Source organism: Manis pentadactyla, chromosome 2, assembly GCF_030020395.1.
Source record: "Manis pentadactyla isolate mManPen7 chromosome 2, mManPen7.hap1, whole genome shotgun sequence".
Classification (NCBI taxonomy): Eukaryota; Metazoa; Chordata; class Mammalia; order Pholidota; family Manidae; genus Manis; species Manis pentadactyla.
Genome location: NC_080020.1, coordinates 9162765 through 9182253, shown reverse-complemented (window position 1 = coordinate 9182253; position 19489 = coordinate 9162765). Strand labels below are relative to the sequence as shown.

The 19489-nt window shown below is 49.3% G+C and overlaps 1 protein-coding gene across 4 annotated transcripts in view; it reads right to left on the bottom strand.

Moving 5' to 3' along the window:
* The window catches only part of SLC7A1 (solute carrier family 7 member 1), a 74148-nt gene extending 55047 nt beyond the window's left edge, over positions 1–19101 (bottom strand). For all 4 annotated transcript variants that reach the window (XM_036917325.2, XM_036917326.2, XM_036917333.2 and 1 more), the window contains exon 1: positions 18890–19101. The gene's annotated coding sequence lies outside the window, so the exon portion shown is untranslated. The remainder of the gene's footprint in view (positions 1–18889) is intronic.
* Positions 19102–19489: the final 388 nt, after the last annotated feature.

The window sequence follows — 19489 nt, the reverse complement described above, 5'->3', positions numbered from 1 at the left end:
TAAAGAAAAAGATGCAATTGTGAGCAATTTTAGTGTAAGAGCAGGGGCTTAGTTTTTAGATGAAAATAGCTGGTAAGAGGCTCACTTTCTCTCTAGGTAGCCTAATCATGAAGAAATGGTGCAGAGAACCCCAAGGAGGTATGCCCCATAAAAGCAAGTACTTTGGCACCTTGGCGCTAGTGCCTGCAGGCACCCAGCCAGTATTTGTTGAATGAATGAATACTACACTTCTCAAAGAATTTGAAGTCTTAGATCACTATTAAAAATGAAAGTCTAGGGTAAATCTTAACATTTCATGGCACTCACCACAGGAGCTAATAGCCTTTGCTCTCTGACCATCTGTCAGTTGAGATTGTCAGTAGTAGAAATCTCAAGGGTCTCCGCTGGGCCTAAACCAAGCCACGAAACAAAAACACCTGCCATTCTGCCTGTCGAAGCACATGTTAAGATTCACATAAAGAACGCAGAGAAGAAGGGCTACCACTTCCCAAACTAAAGCAGATCTAGTTCAGAACACATTTTTTTCTGTGCTCTTTTGTTTAACTGTTGTAACTGTTCTTAAGTTATGGGAGAGCTTAACCAAACAAACATCTAAGAATACAATTTTCTTATTTATACATAAAAGTGTTATTCAACCCTGCACCAATTTCCCTTGATCTATGCTGGAAGAAATCCCAGACGCCTTACCAAAACAACAAACTTCAAAAAAAGAGGGCAACATATATTTTTAAAAGGAGCATTGCATACTGTATCTAACTCAGGATAAACCCCCAGTATATTTTGAATTTTTAAATAAGAACCCTTTATGTGCTTTGCTACTGTGAAATTTTCTTTCTGCTAAAAGACCCTAAAGTTAGAATTTACAAATTGCACCTGGACAGAGTGAAAACTATTTATTTTAGCTTTTGGATATGCTATTAGTTGGCATTTTTAAAAAATGCTATGCTCTGATGCTAGACTTTTAGGTACTTTATGATGGAGCTAAAAGACTAAAAGCGAGTTCATGTACAAATTAAACCAAAGGGTTTTCATGCCAAAAGTTTACATTTCAAATGGACTCTATGTTCTTAGAACTAATGTTTCTAACTTGGCCCAAAGGAATCTCTCTCTGTCCTCACACGGGTGACCCTAGTGCCAGCGCTGGTCACTTGCCAACTGCCTTGCAACTTCCTAGAAGGGACCTATCAGCCTGTAGCTCCCCATTCCGAGCTGAAATAAACTTTTCATTTTTAATTTTCACCAAATGTTGTTAATGTTCAACGTCGCCTAGTGATCTTGTGAGCAAGAGCATAAACACACGGGACTGGCAGAGTCAAGAAATGAAATGCTTTCTGCAGGTAGAAAGAACCAGACAGGTAAAACTGGCCAATTTTCTAATAGCACATAATTAGGTCATGCAAATGACATGGTCTTAAAATTGGGGTCAGTCACTTGCATTGTATCATTGCTTCCTGGGGTCCAAAATTCTCCCTATGTTCTACAGGCTGACACCAACAATACCAATTTCAAATCAAACTTACACATCGTAGAACTGCAGAACATCGGAGCTGGCAGGGAGCTGGGAAGTCCCGGGCCGTCGGCTGCACCTGTGCTGACCTTACCTGTTCATCTGCTGACCAAGCTTGTTAGATGAGTGCACTGTGTGTGGTCTTTCTGGACAACAGATGCACCATCTCTACCAACATTAAAAAGTTAACAGAAAACTGAGGCATGAACTACAAAGGAGCTGACATGCACTGCCCAACTGAACTGTCCAGTGTGCAGTGCGAAGGCCAGGCTGCCTGCTCGGTTCTCAGACCCTGGCAGGTGGGGTCCATCTGAAGGAGGAGGAGAGCAAGGCTCAGAGTGGAACCCTGTGCCCGGTCAGTGCTGGAGCCAGAGCCGGAAGCCAGGTCTGCCCGCACCGGAGCCCAGGCTCCTCCCACTTCGACCCAGGCAGCTCTGGGTCAGAGCGGCCTTGGCGGCGCCTTGTTCTCTCCATTGCTCATTTTTACATTATCTAAATGTAAATGCCAATATGAAACTGCACAAATTCTTGACAGTGAAATTCAAGGCCAATTAAAATTCTATACATAATGCAGTCTTTATTTTGCCTGGGCCTGCTTTGGCTAAACAGGCAATGAAACTGACAGTCAACGGGGCTGAAGGCTCCCTTCCCCTGGGTCTTCTCCGCAGCCACCCTCTCCCCAGGGCTGACCACCCTCTCTTTGCCCCTGATGGTGTCCCGGGCTTTCCTCCTCGGCCCCAGCCGGGCTGCACTCCGGCTCTGACTCTGTACACACAGCTGGGTCAGGGCCGGTCAGAGCAGGGCGCCGCATGCCAGCACCCCACCAGGGGTCAGAGAGGCTGCAGAAGGCATAGAGCAGCTCGAGAAACACCAGGGCACTAGCTGCAGGCAGCAGTGCGCAGGGGCCGTGGCTCTCTGAAGTGCCCAGCAAGGGAAGACAGGGCAGAAGAGGGTGCCTGGAGAGAGCAGGGGCATCTCCTGGAATCTGGCCCCAAGAGGGGACTCCTACTTCAGGCCAGAGGGCTGTGTCCACCTTGGGGCAACTCGCTTCACAATGACCAACAGATACTGTAAACAAGACCACGTGGATGGGTGTCTTAGGCACCAAGTCTGTCTGTCCTGCTCCTTTCGGAAATACCACACAGTCCAGATTTAGATAGCCAAGAACAAAAGAAATCACATCTTGATCAAACCTGGTCTCCCCTGACCACGAATCCTGTCTTCGGAGAAGTCTTTTCTCGTGACAACATTTTCAAGAGATTCCTGATAAACCCTGAGCATCCCTGGCTCCCATGTGCCACGCAGCTATTAATCATGTTGAATTCACTTCCCTTTTCTGCCTCCACGCCCTCCGGTTCTGTCTGTTGTTACCAGCTGTGGTAAGCACTATGTGCTTTTTATTTATTCTAAGACATTCGAAGGTTCTAACAAGGGACCAGCTCTGACTTTCAGACTGGTGGATCGATCTGTGGCTCACCCTGTCAGGGCCTGCAGGGCTTTAAATTCCGATCACACCTCTTTCTCATGGTATTGCCAGACTGGGCAGTCCCAAGGCTTGCGGTTCCCCCTCTCTCACCCCCAAACAAGCAAGGGCTTCTTCGGGACCTGCAGACTAGAAATTTCCCCTCTTCTGTAACACAACCTTTATCGGATTTCTGTCCAGAGAGCAGATATTTAAGACATCTGAACTTGAGCCGTACAATCGAAGTCTTTTTTGCACATCTGACTATTTGCCATCCTTTGTCCTCCTCTGAACCTCACATGAACTTGATGGCACAGCTGCGTGTGCGCTGCACCCTGCTCAATGCCAGGGCGCGTTACTTTTATATAGGCACATCTGCATACCTAAGTCAGAGAGCTCTGTCATCAGCCAGGTCCTGCCTGCTTAGGCAAATCTACAGGACCTTGGGCAGATGCCCTGAAGGAGCTCCTTGAAGTTGAGGCCCTTGCAAGGTGCCAGGGGCCCCACTGTCTGCCTCCAGGGTAGTCTACCCCAAATGCAGTGAAGGCTGAGGAGTAGCCGCAGAAGGGAGGCTGTTCCTGAGCAGAGAGCAACACGCAGCTGGGACCATCCGCTTGGCACTGCTATTTCTTCCTGGACGTCAGGTGCTCTGTGCACCCTGAGGCCCCACCAACAAAGATCTGATCCTTCAACACCCCTGTACTGGGTCCCTGTCACAGCCCATCAAAAGCGGCAAACTTACAAAGAGTCACATTTGTCCTTTTCTCCACAGGTGGTACCTGGTAGCAGGAAGAACCTTCCTTGTCTTTCACACCTTTAATAACACCTTTTTCTTTATTCGGCTACAGAGAAGTGTGTCTCTGAGAGGAGGCGGGGGAGAAGTAGAAGCAACAACGCTGTGAAGGATATCCTGGCAGAAGATGGCTCTTTCTGGGTGTCACCGTCTGGAGCTGCCTTCGCTGGGCTCTGACACTGCCCCAGGGGCCTCCCCCTAAGCTCACGGTGGGTGGGTGAGCACAGACAAGCTGCCTGCTTTCTCCTCTGATGGGGCCTGCATATACTCTGCTGTCTATGGCTGGCTGATCCTTTTGAAAACATCCTCCCTCCAGCTTCCTTCCTGCTGAGTTCAGGGCTGAAACCTCTCATGGCCCAGCCCAACACTGCACAACCTCCACAGGGGCCACGCCACGTCACAGGAGGCTGCTGCCCAGGTGCCCCGGCTGCCCCACTCGGAGTTCTTGCCCTCGTTTGCGGGGGACCATCCACCCACACACAGGGCGTCAATCTCCAAGTGCTCACTCTTCCCAGGGTGCACTGAGAAGACACCCTCCTCAGACCAGCACAGGCCCTTCTGGAGTAATGCTGGGATGTGGTGCAAGTCCGTGCACTGTGTGGACGCTGGTCACCAGATGCTTCTTTTTTTTTTACAAGAGCCCGTCTGCTCCTTCTGGTGGCACTAGTTGCCCCACTCCACATTCCTTAGCTGATACAGGCAAAGTGACACTTCTCGATCAAAACCTTTGTCATCATCCTAACACCAACACATTCTGTCTTCTACCACGTCAGATTACTACGGTTCCCACTCATAATACACTTTAATAATGTGGACACCAAACCATTGTTGTTTGTGTTGTTCTTCAGTGGCTCCATAATCATGGAATGTCACCAGTTTCCTGCTCAGGGCCAGAAAACCCCCCAGAGGGTATCTTAACCAACCACTTCTGAATCCAAAAGCAAAAAGCACGGCCTGCGTGCTCTGTCCTGTCCGGATCACATCAGTATGTGGCTAGGCCAGTGGAAGGCAGGCCTCCGGACTTTCGGACCACGTCTAGGCCGCTGAGGAGGAGGCAGGCCTGGGGACACAGTGGGAGGAGGCTATGATGATTCCCCAGGAGGACCGAGGTGGCTGGGAGCAGGGGACAAAGGACTCTAACCCCCTTTCATCAAGCCTCATTAGAGGTCATGCTCCTCCCACTTCACATCTGACCTGCTGGCACATTCATAATAAACATTCCCAAATTTGCAAGTCAGCCCATCATGTTCAGACAATCCACAAACACACATGGGGAGGGTAGCTTGCGCTGGGTGCCATAACCTTCGCCTTTATAGGCCTTTTCCACGCCTTAAGCATGTCTTCACTTCCTTACCTGGCTGCTCTGCTGGGCGGTAAGGACAAGGCCCCTCAGCTGATGGATTTTCCCTCTCTGCCAAGGTGATGGCTGCTGAAAAACAGGGTGGTTATTCCCCTGCCCAACTGCAGTTTCACCAAGTGAGGCACTGCTCATCTTAATGCCTGGTGAGATGAATAAACAACGTACAAGTTTCTAGAGACTGAACAAAGTAAAAAAGGTGACTGCAAGGTATCCACTACATTGGTACATGAGGTGCCATAAATAAAACCTTTCCCATAGAAAAAATGCCACTGTGGGATTTCAGAAAGGCAGTACATGCAGAGTGCCAGCTGCAGAAGCTTGCAAAGGGCACAGGTACCGGGCCCAGCCTGTCCCCACCGTGCCCTGACCCTGCCATCACCACCACCACCTAAAGGCCTACTGGGAAGGTCAGTCTTGGTTCAGTTTTTTACAGATGTAATCCCAAGACCCAATCTCTAAAGAAAAAAGTAAATGATGCTTCTATATTACTACTTAACAGAAAGCCTATGAATGACCACGTGAATTAATGAATCAGACAACGTGGCAAAACTGAAAATAACATCCCACTGAATAACACTCCATTCCCTTAGCTACCCCCTCCTGGACATCCCTCCTGGCCCTGTGGGAAGGTACAAGGATACCATTTAGCGAGGCATTTGGAGGACTTTGGATGTTTTCCCAGCACTTGCAGTGAAACATGGGGAAATAGGACCAACCACTTCCAAGCTTTTTGAGAGACTGATCTATGTTGCCTTCTTTCTTACTCTAAATTTCCCTATGCAAATATGTACTAGGCACAGAGCTTTTAATTGGCTAATTGTCAAATGCAGCCAAGTTTTTCCCTGACTATTCAAAGACAAGCCCCCCTCAGCTGTGTCCAGCACCTCTGGGATCCTGCAGCTGGGTGGGACCCACCCTGAGCACCTGTTACCTTTTGCTATCCATTCCTAAAACTTCTTCATAACCGAACAGAATTAAACTGCAAAGGGACCTAAACCCCTGTGGGCCCACCACCTCAAGAAGTGGTATCCCAGCTTAAGACCTTCCGAGCAGGGGACACTGGGACACCACCTTCTGCCCAGCCCTGGCACCTCCATGCCCGTGCTGCGCACATCTCCCCCACCCTGACCCTCAGTTACAAGGCTCCTGACATTCCCCTCTTCCGTTAAGAATTTCCTGACTAGTAAGAGAGAACAAGTAGCAACTTCTCCTGAGCCCATTGTGTCACTCCTCAGCCTTCCAGAGGCGTCACCGCATTTACACCTACTCCTTTACTGGCAAAGTAATAACACGTGTATGTGCGACCTCTGGAAGGGGATGTTTCACTGGCAGGAAGCTCCCTGAGGGCTGAAGCTTAACTTTTTTTACACCAATCCTAATTATAGCTGACATGTATTGAACACTGGGCAATGCTCTAAACTCATTTTATATATTTAATCCTCAACACAGCCTACAAAGTAGAGACTTTTACTTTCCCCACTTTTCAAGTGGGGACACTGAGGCACAGAGCTGCAGATGGTCCCACACAGAAACCTCCTGAAATGGGGAGGGCTGCTGGCCACTCGGCTTAAGCATCCCAAATCGCAGTGGTTAGTTAGTTCTTGCCTCTCTTTTTGTGCAGTTCTGCCCCCTTCCTCACTGCCACAGCCTCAGCTATCAGTTCTCCCCACAGTTGGGGCCCCACCTACACAGTCTAGCCTGTCGCTTCCTATCTGCTCGTGGCTGCAAACAGATAACCAGGCTGGTCAGGAATTCATACACGAAAGGGTCCCACGCCCTGCCCATCCCAAAGGCACTAAAGTAAATGGGAGCTGGGACAGCAATTGCATTCATTCCTGAAAGGTATCTTTTGAGCACCAACTCAACACCAGGCACTGCTCCAGACAAAGAAGCCAGCAGGACGAATGGGCCCAGGCCCTGTCCTCAGGGAGCACGTGGGCCAGTCAGTGGGTGGCGTGGCCTCTCCTCACTAGTTCCAGGCCCCAGCAGTCTTAGAGATGCCAGTTATTCTAAGAGATACTGGGGGGCTGCTTAAAAATGCCCTGCCCCAGACCTATGGAATCACATCTGTGCTTCAGGGAGAGCCCAGGGGAGGATTTGTATGCAGCACTTGTCTAGATGGTTTAAAGACACCCGAAGTCTGACTTTAGGATATGAAAGGCACTATTACATTATGCATATTATGCAAATTACTTAACGTATATATACTTAAATATATTCATTTTCCCCATCCTTAATACTTGTTGCTCTTGCCATGTCTATCCGATCCATATGTGTGTATCTACCAATATGCTTTTTAGATAGTGGTGGAGGAGCAGGAACAATGAAGCCTGTCACAGAATTCATCCAGTGTGCACAGCACATCTCAATGTCTCCTGTTTTGTGTGCTGCATTTCCAGGAGCAAAACACTACATGGTTAGTCTTGTCCTAGGTTTTCGATCTTTATTAGTGTATCGTTTGCATCTGCAGGTGCAGGCCTTTAATGAGGTCTAGAACTTGCAGGGAGGGCCCTCAGGCCTTGGTACTTCTAAGAAGCCTTACCCTTGCCCACACAAGGGAAGGGAGCCTTAGCACCCTGTTGGCTCCGGGAAGCCTAGCAGCAGGGCGGTTCTAGGAGAGGGGGGGGACCTGCCATTTCTGAGTCATCACTCTTGAACTTGGGGCAGGTCTTGCTCGCTCCCACAGTGCCTGGGGGTGGGGGTGCAACACCCCTGTCCCTCTGTCATTGCTCCCAGCACCTCTCCACGGCAAAGTGCTATTTCCTTTCCACACACAGCCACACACCTCGCTGGAAAGAAACCCCTGACTTGGTGGTGGAGAGTCTGAGCTAGCACCCCTGAGAGACTCTAAATTTCCCCCTCAACACAAAGGCTCTCCAGCCAGTTCTGGATTCAGCAAGGACTGCATTGCTTCAGGCAAGCTAGTTAACAGGCAGCCAGGAGCCACCGGAAGGCGCTTTCAATTTGTCCTGGGGAGTGAGTTCTCCTCCCCAGCCTCTGCCCCCACTCAAAATCGCCCAAGACACCTAAGGTGGCAGTGTTCTCACCGTGACTTATCACACCACAAACCTGGGAGAGTCTTTTAGTAATGAGGCCTGAATCCTAGGGCAAATTACGTCTGATAGTTTTCCAAAATGTTGATTGCGCCAAACTCTGAGACTAGTGAGATATTCTTCCCAGTTCAATACAATTACTCAAAGACTTAATGAATGTTCTTGCCTAATATCTTCCAAGATTGCCCTCTAGGGAGAAAGAAATGTCTTTCAACAAATGTTTAAAAAAAAAACAAAAAAGCTAGTTGCTAAAAATTTGAGGTTGTAGATTTCTGGGGAACATGCTCTGCAATTATTACAGATTATCCCATTTCACTTAATATCAACATCTAACAGCATAAAATCAAGTCCAATGCTAAGAACTATGGTGGTAATATTTTAACTTATAGATGCATCTTTAAAAGACTGTAAGGACTCTGAGTTCTTATAATAAAGGCACTTGTATTAAGCACAGTAAATAAAAGAATTTTACAAGAAATAAGGACAGATATTTATATACTATTTCAATAAACTAGGCAATTTATCTTGTTTTAGTTCTGTTATGTCACTAAGTTCTTGTTCCCTAGAATCAATTCTCTTGATTTACAATTATTTTAAGAATTATATACACAGACTTGTTACTTAAAGAATATTTATTTTTTAAGCCAAAAAATAAAATACTCAAAACAATTCTCAAGATTTACATTTAGGTAAAATCCATTCAACCTTTTCAAGGAGAACTATTTAATATACAATTGCTATTGCTAATATTAAATTTTCAATACTCTCTGTTCCATTATAATCCAGACTTAGGAGTCCAAAAAGTAGTTATTTCTATAAGGTATCTTTTCTCCCTCTTCTTCCCACAAACCCTTAACTCTGAAAGAGAAGGCTCACCCTTCAGATAGTTCTTCCTCCAATCACACTGCATAAAGTAAATTTAAAAAGTCAAAGTGCTGAAATTAACAAACATTTGGGGCATCTCTGATAAAATCACACACAGAGTGGCCAGGCCACCTTCAGAATGCCAGCACATGAGGTCAGCTGAGGACAGAGCTACCCCGGCCTACATTAGCAGCAAAGCACAGCGGGAATCCACACAGGTCTTGCCCTGTGCCCCCATCTGCCTTCTTGGGAATCATCCCAAGGAATCGTGTCCTCTTCAGCCAGAAACCCTCCAATCACTACGAAAAGATCCCTCTACCCCTTGGCTGCCTTTGTCCAAACCAGTTTGGATAGAGAGTTACTCCCCTGCCCTAGTCCAGCGAACCTGAAATTCAGGACACTGCAGCAGGGTGTCAGGAGGGTATGAAGACTGGCATTGCCCAAGCCTGCAGTGCTTGCAAAGTCCGCACTGGGACTTCCTTTTAAAACAATAGAAAAGAATAAAAACTATGAGAGGGCACTGCAGATATGAGAATGGGGACTGCTTCATGAAAACTAATTTTAATCTAATTATGTAAGTCCCTGTGTGTATGCTTCATCACTGTGTAAATTTCTTTCTCAGTGTAGACTGCAGCCAATGAAGTCTGAGAACCAGCGTGTGGGTACCAGTAGTCCTACCCCAAACTGAGCCCAGAGAGAGCCTTTCCAACACCACGTTTCCAGAATCCTGTGCAGACGGCACAGTGGAGAGGCTGCTAACCGAACTCTGAAACCTGAGTGCCTGTGTCCTTCCAAAGGAGGAACACAGTGACCTCCCCTGGGAGAAGGATGGGCAGCTGTCACTCCTCACTACACACAATCACTGAGACCAGGACCGTTTTCAAACCTACCCTCCACTGCAGTTCAGAATGAGATGCCGCCTATTCTTAAAGAATTCTATCAATCAGAAATCAGGATGACGTACAGCCAGTGTATCTTTCTAGTACTGATGCCCCAAGATAAGAAAGCCTGGGCAAATCAGGCAAAAATTCTCAACGAGACAGGACAAGCTGGTCTGACGTAAATTAGCTACAGAGTTATGTGGGAAGATGCTACAATTTTACCCCAATGGTGAAAACACCTAATAACCAATCCTGGGAAAAATTTAACATTCAATACCAAAATTTCAACAGGATCAGATTATTCCAAAAATAGGAAAATCAGAGCCACTCATTCACAGTATGATCTATGATTTGTACCAAAATACAAAATGTATACATATCTGTACCAAAACAGAACATAAACCTGAATAATTTATTGTTCTTTCCACCTGCCAAAATATTATTTAGCTCAAAGACATTCCTCCTTTAAAATACACTGTTTTACTAATTATGAAAATATTCACTCAACAAATATTGGTTGAGTACTATTTTAAGTGCTGCATACACAGCAGTGAACAAAACATGTCCAATTTTAACAAAAAAATGCATATTTTTTCTTCCTGTGCAAATACATATATCTCATGAAGGTAACACTGAATATGGAAAATTGCATCCAGATTTTTTTCACCTTTAAAAGTAAATTTTTTTCCCATAAGATCAAATGTTCTTTGAAAAACACCATTTTTATTGGTCACATAATATTCCATCCTGGATGGTGTCATAATTTACCAAAAGACATTTCTAAATGCTTACCGCAAGATAAAAGCACAAACAAGAGACATTACATACAGCAATGCTAAACCGAGACTTAGGACCTTAAGGAAAAAAGAAAAAGGAAAATCCAATCTTACCAACTCACAGACCCAGGCGGTGGACCTAACCCAGTCACACCTTCACTGTGCACCACATTAAGGTCTAATTTGTGAATTGCCCTTTATAAGCCCTGCTCCTCCTTTGATCCAAGAAAACATTGTCTGCACAGAACAATACGTTTTCATTTCAATTTCCCTTCTTTTTAGGAAAGGAAATGTTTGCACTTCAAAGGGCTTCTTTGAAGAGCAGCCCTCCGGTGCTGGCCCGTACAGGTTAGGAGTTACGTGGCCTCAGCGGGTGTGCACCGGCCAGGCGGCTACCCGCCGCTGTCACTCTCAAGGACAGCACCTTCAAGGAGAGAGCCTGGTGCAGGAGAAGAAAAAACAAACACATGGAAAAATACTTGAAGCTTTTGATCACAACCTGCAAAGGCCCTTTTTCACACACAGTGTAGACTGACAGGCAGGGAAACTGAGGTATGATGGGAGGTGTGGACAAAGTGATAGAAGCTTCTAAGATAAACCGGCCCAGAAGCTACACTCGGTCAGAGCCCCTTCGAGGCCAGGAAAAGTGGGGCCCCCTCAGTTATTGCTGGTGATGATAAAGGGGACAGCCTCAGTAAGGGGAACATAGAAGCAGGACCAGCACCTCCTACCACAGTGTTGAAATCCTCTCCTAGGAAATTCTGAGCAGCACAGTTGCTAAGAAAAAGCAAAATGCACTGTTTATAGTTTCACCCCTCATTTCTCCACTGGCCCGCGGGGAGAGTTGTTCAACCGTATTGAACAACCACGAGACACTTGCCATTTCTCTGATCGAGAGCCATGCCCATCGTTAGTCTATGCTAAGGTTAGGCAGCCAGGACTGTATATCAGACAAGAGAGGACCTACAACATTTCTGAATTAAGCTCAGGGTATTTGTCAATGATCTCCACCCTCCCCAACTCTCAGGGGGTTAAGTTCACCTGTGCAGGTGGGCAACTGTCCAAGTGGTAGGCAGGGGCAGGAAAGACACTCTGCTGCTACAAGACAAGGAGCCTGGCCCTCCCCGCAGCCCGAGGACTCACTATGGGCTCCTGCCCTAGTGTCTGGGGTGCAAGTCTAGGAGACCGGGTCACCCTGAGCTGTTGTCTTCCCACCTCCTTTGTGCAAGCCCTTCACCCGGCCGAGTTCTAAGCTCCTGTGCTGAAATTATGGATGGTTTTTATTTTCCCTTTTGCTTTTCTGTAGTTTCCAAATTTTTCACAATAAGCATCCTAACTTTTAGATGCTTTTTCTTTCTTTAACAGGCTTATGAGATAGACCATAGATCCTTTGAAAGAACCCTTCCCACAAAAAAGAAAAAAATCATAGTTATAAAGGACCTTATTTGGATAACTCAAAGTTGCATTATAGACTGTGGACTAGATAACAATGCTATATCACTGTTAAATATACTGATTTTAATATCATACTGTGACTAGACAAGAAAACATCCTTACTCTTTAGAAATACACACTGAAATATGTAGGAGTAAGTGAAAGGGCTTGATGTCGCCAACTTACTCTCAAATGGTTCAGGGAAAAAAACGCATGTGTGCATGTGTGTGTTTGTGTGTGTGTGTTGTGGGTATAGGTAGATGGGAGGATAAATAAAACAAGGAACAAAATGTAAACTGGTGAATCTGAGAAAAGGGTCCACAGGGGTTTCTTGTGCTACTCTTGCAACTTTAAGTTTGAAATACTATCCCAAAAAAAAAGTTGAAAGAGGAAAGGAGAAAAGACAAAAGGTAGGAAGGGGTGAGAAAGTTCTCCTCCCTGTACCCCAGCAGCGCCTGTGGTCCGCACAGCAACATTTCTAAGCTGCAGAGTTACTGTAGGGTAGACGGGCCCTTGCTGCTACCTCTGACTTACACAGCTCCTGCCCAGCTTTACAAGGGTGTCCAAGGAGTGCTCCCAAGGAAGGAGACACGTCCCCCACCTCTCCGCCCTATAGACGTCAGCAAGTGAGATCCTGGGACAGGGCTCCTACTGTCACTGGTCTTCATCAGGACAGCACGCTGTGCCGAGAAGGAAGCTGACTCTTCCCTATAACAGTCTCTGGTTCCCACAACACGCCTGCAAACAGAGGGAGGTAGGGCGCAGAGATGCCTGGACGCAGATCCAGGATGGGGCTCCCTGTGACCTGGACAGGAAGTTCCGCTTGCAGCCCAGCTCTGGTGATGTGAATGCCAAACTACTGACCCAGTAAGAATGCAGCCCAGCCTCCGTCACACACACCAGCTCCCGGCTCTGGCCACATCCCAGCACAGCTGTCCCAGGGACAGCAGAACTCCAGCTGTGCCAGAAGCCCGGGGACTCAGAGACAAAAGAGCTGTCTTCAAAGCCCACAGACGGGAATCAGGGCCAACAGAGGAGAGAAGCAGGGTGCTGGCCAGCGGCGGGCAGCAGCTCCTGCTCCCGCAGGACTTACTCAGAAGCAGGAGGGCTGAGGGTCTTCAGGTCTGTATGCTGGAACCTCCGGGCTGGCGCTGCCATGCACATGGCATGCCGGTACACGATCCCCAAAGGGCCAGAGCCCAGGCCAGGCCGACGCCCACAGCCATACAGCACTCTCAATGCCAGAGGCACTGGGTTGATTCAAATGCTCGCTCTGCCACTTACTGCCTACCTGTGTGCCCGTGGGCAACCTGCATCACCATTTCCCCAAAAGTCAAAACTGCAGAACCAACAGCCCTAAGGACTGTGAGTACATAAAAACGTATAAAGTGCCAGGTACATGGTGAGCACTACATACATGCCTGTGAGTCCCGACCTTACGCAGCCCCAGGGCCTCTCCCTTCCTTCCTATTTGCTGTAACAGACTTTGGTAAATGGTACTTGGTAGGCAGGTAAGAAGATGCACAGAAGGGACATTTCCAAGCCAGGATCAACTAAAAGATCAGCCCAAGCCCTTTCACAGGCAGGAAGGTAACCATCACAACTCTGAGAGGGTGCTCTGCCCCCTTCTCACTGCCGCCTGCAGGGGATGTGCCCACCAGCCCCAGGGGCAGATCAAGGACCCTACACCGCCTCTAGGAAGGGATGAAAGAAGGTAGAAAATGGAGACAGCCCTGTTTGAGGTTTTGGTTTTTAAACCCAAAGCCAGGCTAACTGGGACAAAATGTCTGGGGGCCAAGAAGACTGTAACACAGGCAGACATCTCCCCACATGTGTGCATGCAGGCACACACAAGCACTTTCTCACTCACATGTGCATACTTGCACGCGCAGGCAAGCCCTAAGAATTGGACTGTGAGCTCTGCTCCCCAGAGGTGTGAGGAGTGGCCAAAATCAAGCTGTGTGGATCTGAGACCTAAGGGAACCTGCCCCCACACCCAAGGAGGCGGCTGGTGCCCAAAGACGGAACGGCTTCGAGAACACTCAGGCAGTCGGGACCAGCACAGCCCCAGAGACTGATTCCTCCTCCCACGGCCCCTTCCCCACTGTAGCAAAAGGCCACAGACTGCCCTCCGTGACATTAGCCAGGAAAGGACCATGGTACAGAGAGCCCTCCAGGTGTAAAGGGAACAATGGTACAGGAACTAGGGTCACGTCCACACACCCTGGACGGGGCTGGCAGATGCCCCGGGGCTCAGCGTCTGCCTGGTACCTTGGCACAACTCCGAGGAAAGGGGGCTACCTTTGAACACCCTGGAAAAATGAGACAGCAAAATGAAGCTGTCATAAAAATTACTGTTCTCCACATCTAAAGCAAAGAACGGAGCTTTCGCCCCACTCCCACCATAAGAGTTAACATTTACATTAAGCGCTTGGTATGCACCGGAAGTCCTGTTAAGTGACTAACAAGGATTACCTCACTTAAATCCTCTCAATCCTCTAAGGTAGGCACTAGAAGCCAATTACGCAAGCAATATGGAAAAGAATGTCAGTGAGACTCTGAGAAATACCTTAGACAAGGTACCGATGCTAAAAGAAGACGGCACTCTGAGACCCAGAGCTTTCTTCAGGAGGCACCATGCACCACCTCTGGCCCACGGTGCACGGCCCCGTGCGGAGCTCAGGTCAGCCATATGGAGCAGAGGCTGCTCCCCTGCAAACCGGAGTCGGCACTGCCGGATGGCACCCACTATGCAGACTCACTGGGCAGGGAGCACGCGGGAGGCGTGCAGGAGCCACTCCCAAACAAATGGGGCAAAGATGTGCTTGTTCCCACAGTCAGGAACCTCCTCTGAACAAATACTCTGCACAAAGCACTACAGCAGAAGCACCCAATGTTAGGGAAATAAAACCATCCTCCGACCCTCCAGAAAAGGGAGGGAAAAGGTGACAATCCACTCAGGAGAAAGGAGAGGCGAGGCAGGAATAGACTCGTCCCACAAAGGGAAGGGCCATGCTCTCTCCCACCTCCTCATAAATCCACCTCGCAGTGGCCTTTAAAGGTTCCCCCATGCTGGATTTCCAGTTGCCATAATCAGAACAGTAGACTAGAAACAGAAAGAACTTATTTCATGAAAGAAACCTAAATGGATCAATTTGGTACCCTTATTCTTCCCAAGAATACTATGAACTTCATGTTTATTAGCTTCGTTACGGTGGGGCTGAGAGGGAGGGCTTCCCCAATCTATAGATGGAGCAGGTCTACAAGGTTCAGAAAGCAGAAAAACGACTTTCTGGAGGCTGAACCCAGATCAGCAAGGCCCGGACTGGCAGCCCAGGGCGGCTCTCAGGGAGATCATTACAGGCTGCACTGATGCTCTTAAGGTCTGTAGCCCCACACAGACAGCTCTAGCTCGGTTGTGCAGTTTGTTCAGCAAAAGTACCATCCCCACCATTCAACACAACAACCACAAGGAAAAAGCCAAATGAAGAACACTGGCTGGGGCAGGATGTGTGAACCTCATGCCAGACCTAGTCCAATATCCAGAACCTTGTCTTTTCTCCAGTCTGTGTTCCTGGGAAGAATGAACCTCAAGCAGCCAAAGGTTCACAGCTTCATCTGCAAGCTCCACCTATGCCGTGTGTCTGAAGGGAACGCCTTCAGAGTGAAGCACGTCTAAGCAGTCCACAAAGTCGTGCCGATGTGTTGCCTGTCCTCCTGGCAGACTCAGGTGGCAAATGCACACTAAGCCCGTGTTAATTATGATGCACTCTGAACAACTGCAGGGGAAGCTATTTTCAATCTGCTTCGGAGTTTAGGCAGGGAGATTAAGAAGAGAAAGAAGTTGCCAAAGTTCACTACGAGGCTGACAATCTGCCATGAAAAGATGCTCCTTCTCTACTGACTGGAAGAGACCTTAGATCCTTGGGATGGATAGAACCTGGGCCTGGCATACAACAGCAGTGGCCTAAGGCCCAAGAAACCCCTGGAAGGCAGGTGTCCTCAAGGCCAAAGAATGAAAAAGCAGACACATCAAGTGGCAGAGAGTCCCCATCCTGGCCATGGGACACACCCCAAGGTCAAGCTGGCCCCTGGAGGGTGGCAGTGGAGCACAGGAAGGCTGCAAGCACCAAGAGATCCCCAGGTTAGGTGTGAGAAGGCAAGAGAGAGCTAGATGGAAGGGAAGGAGGCCACCACCCTGCACCTGGGAAGGGCCCCAAGAGGGTAGATCTAGATCAGCCCTGTCCCTTGAGGATGGAAGTGTCTAAAACCAATCAGTGTGACTTTTTAAAAAGTCCTCCCAACATGCTCTTCCCCACCTCTCTAATTCCATAGCCCCTCTCTACCTGGAATCCTATTTGACCTCTTTCACACCTCAGGTGGAACCCACTGGCCAATCCTGTTGAGTCTACCTTTAAAATCTACAGAAGGAGCAGAATTCAACCACCTTACATTTCTACCACTGCCATCCCAGTCCAAGCCGCCATCATCTTTCACAGAAATGACATATGGTTTCACTCACTTGTGTACAAATAACCTGGAGTTGGGTTTTATTCCAGACTTAAGTTACAAGTCCGAACTTGTCTCCCTGCTTCCACGCCTGTCTTCCCACCTCCTCCTCCCCCCGGCCCCAGCTCTTCTCTACACAGCATTTGATAATAGACCTCTCGGCCCTCCACCTCACTCAAAGTAAAAGCCAAGCCCTCATGGCCTATAGCAGCCACCCTCAGCCTGAATGGAATAGTGGTAGAGAGAGCCCCCAGGCTTGAAGAGGCCAATCAAGGAAAAACACCAGGGTCCCATCTGCAGGTCCTGCCCTGAATGAGGGTCAAGAGACAGGAAGAATGATGGACAGCTATAAGATGCCTCTGGCCCATCTCATTCCAGGGCTAGAGAAAAATGTTTCTCTCCACAGCAAGGATATACTTATTCCTGTTTCAAATTTCTCCCTACGATTAATAAACCAGTACCTCCAAATGCATAGTTAACAATGAAAAGGGATTAATTCAATTAGACATAACGCTGGGCCCTCTAACATAATTACGTATTTTTTACTGGTCTTAGTAGAAAAGAAACTACAGACTAGAACAATCAATAAACATGTATTTAATTCCATCAAAGAATGGAAGTTTCAGCCAAATATAATTAACACGTGTCTTAGAATTTAAGCTCCCCGAGGTCAGCACTCTTTTCTTTCAAGCGTTTTTGCTTCTCAAGCAAATAATTATATGGGAAAAAGCACCCACATGACTCAAATCCAGACACAAACAACTGAGTACATTTCTGATCTGTTAAGTTTTGTCCTGTTTATTAGTCAAAACTTCTTTGGCACTCTTAAGTTTTATCTGCAATGATTAATCATGATCTTAGTATGATAAACCTTTAAAAGCTATTTTAATCCATTGTTTATTGTCCCCTAAATTTCTATTCTTATTGTGTGACTTACATACGTCCTTTTGTTTTAATGACAGAAGGGTGTGTTCATGAAAATTTAATGACAATTTCCACTGAGACCAACTAAAAATATCACGGGGATAAATGTATCATGGCTTCCTATTATCTCAACCAAGCATATACGGCAATGTTAAGATAAATCTCAAATGAAGTATAATTTAGATGAAACACAATTAGGAAATTCACCCAGAGGCCAACATACACAGTTTCACTGGTCCAATTTTAAAGAACACAGTTTTTAGGGGAAAAAAAACCTGGCCCTCTCCTCTCATAACTAAATCTGGAATAAAATCCAACTTCGGGTTACTGCTACACGTGAGAGTCTGACGGTGGGTACTGGGAGTACAGTTCTCTTCCAGAAGGCACATGTCTGGCTATCCCAATCATACAAGGCTACCACTGCTCCTATCTGGTTCCCACACCCACTGAAAAGGGGAAGGAGCTAAAATAAGCACGCTGTAGTAGTAACGAGAGCACAACGGCTGCTCTGTGTACACACAGGTTTAGAATGACTGCCTGACTTGCCACTGCTGGCAAGTTTTCTAAGCAGAAAGAACACGCAGAGAATAGGTTGTCTTTATCAAGGCGGAAGTTCTCCCCACTCCAAACCATCTGGAAGGTTTGAAGAACCCAGCCTCTGCAAGCCAGTAGGGTCACAAGGAAGCCCACCCAGGGAGGTCTTCCCCAAAATAACCCTGGGGACCCAGTCAAGAGGTGTAGGCGGCCCAGGGTCTAGGGTAAAAGAGAGGTGGGCGCCACGGCAAGGGTGCGGGGGTGCCAGTGCTGTCCCCGGCGGGCCACCTGCCGCGGGACCCCCCTCCCGGCCGCAGGGCGGGCTCCGGACCGTGGCTGATGACACATCGCGGACCTCGTGGCGGGGCGGGGTGCTCCGCACCGCGCCATGTAAGGGAAGGTCTCCGGATGTCTGCTGGTCCGACCCGCGCGCCCACCACCCGCCCACCCCCTGCGACCCGGCGCCCGGGTCCCGGCAAGGCGCGCCGGCTGGCATCACCGCGCGGCCAGGTCGTCCACGCTTACTGCCTCGGTGTTGCATCATGCACCACGCCGCGCCTTCTGGGAGCCAGAATGGACTCCGTGGAGGGGCCGGCCGCGTGGGCACCGGGCTGCGCGCACACCCCCGGGCCCGCCCTGCCCTCGCCCAGCCCGGGGATGCCAGCGCCCCGGCGTGGGACCCTCGCCACTCCCTGGGCCGCCCTCCCACGGCCCCAAGGAGCGCTGAGGTCCCCTCCAAGGTGACCCAGACCCGAAGAGCTGCCCTGGCGCCGGCGGGGGCCGGGCACTCACCGAGCGGGCAGGCGGCGGGTGACAGGAGACGCGCAAGACCGAGATGGACGGACTAACGGATGCAGGAAAGGCTGAGCTGACGGGCGCTCGGACCGAGGGGCGGAGAGCAGGCGTGAGAGTGCGGGGAGCGGGTGTCTGCCGGCCGCGTGCCCCGCCCAGGAGTCGCCTGGCCGCTCACACCTGCCCGCGCGCACTGAATGGAGCTCCAGGCGCAGGCGGGATCCGGAGCTGGGTTTCATCAGCCGCGCGCGCCGGCCCCCGCCCCGCGCCCGCCCCCGAGCCCGGCAGCGCCGACCCGCTCCCTGGCGTCACCAATGGGAGCGCCGCGCGGCTGTCGTCGGCCCCAGGCGGCGGGCGAGGGCGGGCGCGGCGGGCGGGGCGGCGGCGTCAGCGCGCGCCCGGCGTCCCAGCCTGGGATTTCCCAGGCGGGTGGGCGGGGCTTCCCGCCGCCGCCGCGGCTGCCACGCCTCTTGTTTCCGTTTCTCCGCCAATCCCGCGCGTTTGTGTCCTCCGTCCCGCGCAGCCTCCACTGCGGGCGGGACTCGCGCTGCTGGCTGGAGCGTGTCGGCAGCCGACCCGCGGGCGCCAGCGAGCTGGCCC